Source organism: Lycium ferocissimum, chromosome 5, assembly GCF_029784015.1.
Source record: "Lycium ferocissimum isolate CSIRO_LF1 chromosome 5, AGI_CSIRO_Lferr_CH_V1, whole genome shotgun sequence".
NCBI lineage: Eukaryota > Viridiplantae > Streptophyta > Magnoliopsida > Solanales > Solanaceae > Lycium > Lycium ferocissimum.
This window is the reverse complement of record NC_081346.1, coordinates 9,006,298-9,011,267: the sequence shown is the minus strand read 5'-3', so window position 1 is coordinate 9,011,267 and position 4,970 is coordinate 9,006,298. Positions and strand designations below refer to the sequence as shown.

General features: G+C 35.9%; 1 long non-coding RNA gene across 1 annotated transcript; it reads left to right on the top strand.

The window, feature by feature from the left end:
• The first annotated feature begins 3,777 nt into the window (after window positions 1-3,777).
• On the top strand, window positions 3,778-4,750 carry LOC132058167 (uncharacterized). The gene is made up of 3 exons (XR_009415198.1): window positions 3,778-4,236; window positions 4,489-4,605; window positions 4,695-4,750. It is a non-coding gene; the product is annotated as an uncharacterized LOC132058167 (long non-coding RNA).
• Window positions 4,751-4,970: the final 220 nt, after the last annotated feature.

Sequence of the window (4,970 nt, the reverse complement as noted above, 5' to 3'; positions counted from 1 at the left end):
AATCTTTTCTCCCTCTCATGTCGAATTTCAAGTTTAGGGTTTGAAATTTCTTCCCAATTCTGTGTATGAAATGTTAGGGTTAGGAATGGCGAATAGCTTGTTGAATAAGTTGTGTATGGATGAAGAAGATGCGATGCTCGATGTCGAAGTGCGATGCAAACATGGCATTTTGCTGAAAATGCGGACTTCTTGGTCCGACCGCAATCCGGAAGGAGATTTTGGTCTTGTCCTCACTATGGGGTTTGTGTTCATGTTCTAATTTGGTTGATTAATTTTAGTGTTAGTGTTAATTTGAAGTGATTGAATTCTCTAAATTTCGAGGCCACAATTGCAAGTTTTTCAAATGGAGAGATAAGCAAAGTGTTGATGAAAGATCAAAGTTTATTATTCCAAGATTGGTGAACAAAATCAAAGAGTTAGAAGAAAATTACGAGCGTGTTACGTTGCATTTGGCTGAACTTGAAAGTTTTAAGGTGCAGTATGATAATCTCAACATGAATTCACTTGAACTTGAAGATTCAAAATAGGATGAAATTCAGTTGGATGAGCTTGAAAGTCCTACCCTTCAATATGATAATCTCAACATCAATTTAGTTGAGCTTGAAGATTCAAAAGAGATAGGTGATTTGAATGAGGTTGAAGTTTCAAAAGAGAGACGAATGATTTGGATGAGCTTGGAGATTGAAAGAGAAGAGTAATTTGAAAGAGAATGATATGAATGAAAAAAAGAATAGCAACTCGTGTAGGTTTAATAGAAGCAGTCCTTTGGTGTTTGATGATTTGTGTATTTGTTGTGTATCTTAGTGGTTTAATCCAAATGGGCAACTTGAAGAAAAATCAAATGAAGTTGCCATAGTACTAATAGAACCTCATTTTGGTTGTTGTAATGGAACTTCAATGATCTCGGATAGGCTAAAGTTAGATTTGTTTTGTTGTAAAGTACATTTTGGTATTATAATGAAGCATGACTTGTTTGGTTTATCCTACTTTTCTTGTTGGTATTATTTGAGTAAATTTTGGCAATTTTCAATTTTGGCAATTTTCTTTTGTTATTGGTTGAGTCAATTATGGCGAATAAGATCACATATAGCAACAGATTTTGTTTCAAAATGTTGAGGACTGGGGGAGTGTATGCCGGATCCGGCATACAATCTTTAAGGAAAAGCTAAAGTTATGCCGGATCCGGCATAACTAAAAATCCTGCCCATAAGGCGAATTTTTCCTAAGACATAGTTTAGTTATGCCTTATGGGGCGAATTTTAGTTAAGGCATAACAAAATTATGCCCATAAGGCAAGAACTTTTCCTTAAGGCATAGATTTTGCCTTATAAGGCAAAGTTTAAGTTATGCCTTAAGGAAAAGTTCCGCCTTATGGGCATACTTTAAGTTATGTCTTTGGATGAGAATAACTAAAAGTCTGCCCCCTCCGGCAGACTTATTGTTAAACATAACTAAAAGTCTGCCCCCTCCGGCAGACTTATAGTTAAACATAACTAAAAGTCTCCTCCAAAGAACATTGTTAAACATAACTAAAAGTACGCCCCCTCCGTGGACTTTTAGTTAAACATAACTAAAAGTACGTAGTTAAACATAACTAAAAGTACGCCCTCCAAATGCGGACTTTTAGTTAAACATAACTAAAAGTACGCACTTTTGATTTTGTTTCAAAATGGACCAAATTTTGTTTCAAAATGGACTGATTTTGAGTCATAATGCACAGTATTTTGAGCCAAAACTGCACCGGAGTTTTTGTTTCAAAATGGACAGATTTTGAGTCATAATGCACAGATTTTGAGCCAAAAGCGCACCATTTTTTAGCCAAAAGCTGCACCGGTTTGAGCCAAAAATGCACCAGGTTTTGAGCCAAACTGCACCGATTTTGAGCCAAAGCGCACCAGATTTTGACCCCCAAAGCGCACGGGTTTTGACCCAAAAGCGCACCGATTTTTGACACAAAAGCTTGCACCGTTTTGAGCCCAATGCCGCCGATTTTGAGCCCAACTGCGCCGATTTTGAACCAAAACCGCACCAGTTTTTGAGCCAAAGCGCACAGCTTTTAACATCAACTTTTGAGTCAAAATCTGGTCGTCAAAATCGAACAAAAGCAAGCACTTAAACATCAACTTCAATCATCAAACATTCAATACATAGAACTACATTCAAGACCACATAAAGCTGCCGAAAAAACGAGAATTCAACATTGCATATAAATACTAGAATTGGTACCATTTCTTACAAGAAAATATAGTTTCAAAAATATAAAAAATGGTACATACGAATACCTTTTACCAACATGAACAAAACAATTTGACATTAACAAAATACGATACTTCTAAATTAACAAAATCAACATTTGATATCAACATTATAGCTTCCACGGGTCTCTTGGCAATGAAGGAGTGGTACTTTGACTTGCATTGTTTGAACCATTAGCCCTCGCTTGATCTCTAATCTCTTGAAGCCTTCTAGTTGTGATTGATTTAGTTCCTTTCCATTTTAGTCCACTTGTTGGTTTGAAACCAATATCACCGGTTATATTGTGCGGATCTTATTATCTTTCTTGGTCCGGTAGATACAATTCTCGACTTGGTAGTCAGCTACAAAAGAAGATTTAATAAGTTGAATTTATTATAAGAGAACAGTATATATAATGTAATGTATCAGTACTTAAACACACACTATGTTGTTTGTTTCCATCCATCTTTCTTAAACACACACTATGTTGTTGTTTCCATCCATCACTTCATAACCTTTGTTAGCCCATTAAATTCAATGGAACGGTCCGTTGACTTGTCAATGTTCCAATATCTTCATTCCCGTTGGAGAGATGTTGCCTATCCAATATTAACATTAACATATTCACTCATTACCCTACCAACATATTTTGGTTCATCATCATCTCCAAACACTAAGTCCCCACCATGATACAATCTAAGAGTTATGAATGTAAACCCGCTCATAACTAGCGCAAACAAAGATAAATAACAACAAACTAAGTAATCGAAAATTTTGAAAATTCTATTTTCGATTCATCAAACTCGCAAACCTTAAAAACCCTAAATTAACAAAACCCCAATTAAATGTAGTAAAGAACTAACATTTGGACTAAATGCAAACTTAGCCTTCCAACTGACCTTGAATTTACAAATTGAAACACCGAAGAAATCACAACACTATTCTTGTTTTGAACTGGAGCGAAATTGACCCTTTTGGAATGGAGAACTTAAGATGCTAGATGCTTTTTTCCACTCTATAAAATGCTGAATTTTAAGATTTTGGGATATAATCTTCAATGATCAAAGAAGGTTTTTTATCAATTGATTTTTTGGTTCGGGTGAAATTTTTGATTGGGTAATATTTTGGGAAAAGTAAAGATACGATTTAACCAAGGTCAATAAATTAAAAGGGGAAAGAAAGTGACTTGGGGGCCCCACGGCGCGTGATCACACAGCCTTGAATATAATTGGGATAGTGTACAATAAGCCTCCACGTCGGCGTTAAAGGTGCAAAGAATTAAGGAAAAAAATAGTTTAGGGGGTAATAGGACCGGGGAAAGAAAAGGTGTGTCGTAGGATCCCAGGGTATAGTTTAGGGGGTAATAGTGCGCTTATCCCGCCTTTTGAGTTGCAGAAGAGGAAAAAGAAAAAATATAGAAATTCAACTCACCCTCATTGTGTGGAAGTCTTTATGGTGGTTGAAATTTCTAACTAAAAAATATCTTCTTTTTAAAAAAAAATGGTTTTTCTCTTGGGTAAGTAAGATTATGCTTTCAAGATCCATTTATCACAATTTTGTCTATATTAGCTGGACTTCATCTGTTAAAAAAATACTCCGTAAAAGATAGTAGTACAACTTACATTAGACTTTATGATGAAGACACAAATAAACAAATGTACAAAATAATTCAGTACTTCACCTGTTGGGAGAGTGTGATGAAGCCATGCGAAAACACAGAGGTAGTGTCACTTTCAGGTTTTTGTCTTGTAATAATTGAGTTTCCCTTTTGATATCACGTGAATGTGTGTAGGGGAAATTGTGTTCATTTTAAAGTTAAACAATTGGAGTTGCTGATTTGGGCTAAGTTATAATTCCGTGTTTTGAGATCTGATTTCAATATGAAAATTGAACTGTGTGGTTGTACACCTCTAGCTTGAATCCTGTTACCTGATCTTATAATAACCTCCTGAAAGAAGCTCTTTCTGCACAAGGATCATACGAATAAATCACCCGCTCTAGGTGATGCGCTCTCAGCAAAAGATAGTCAAGTAGGGGTCACCATAGTGCAGTTACTAGAGCTGGATTATGGGTCTCTGAGTCACAACTCTAGTAGAATTCATGAATGAGGTTTATGTTTCTTAATAGAAGCATTAAAGTTAATCTTTCTATTGAGTAATACTTCTTTGGAAAACAAAGTTTAAAGCTACCGGTGAACCTGAAAAGGATGTCTGTTTCCTTCTTTTGCTTTCCTGATACGAGCTTATTTGACAGGAGTCTTCCAACAGACTTTGTACGGTTGGATCAAGATATTATGACACCTCTTGCGGGGAAGAAGCAGCTATATACGTATGAAACCATGGATTTCTGGGAACAAATTAAAACACCAGGGTATGCCAATCACATAAAGTGCTCATCATACCATTTTCCATTTCAAATGTCAAGATTTGAGGTGACAGGTGGGTTTATTTCTTTTGCAGAATGTCTTTGAAATGCTCTGGTCTCTACCTGGCTCAATATAGTTCTACCTCACTAGCACTACAACAAAATGGATAATTTGCGGAGGTTGAAAGTTGCAATTTGCGGGAGTTTTAGCCTCCTCAAGTAATTAGTGGGGGCTAAAACCACCACGAATCGCAACTTTCAACCTCCGCAAATTACCCTTTTATTTATAGTATTTGTTAAGAAAAAATAATTAATTTAGGGTCCGGAACTTTTGTAACCCAAAAATAAAATTTTGGAACCAAAATAACCCA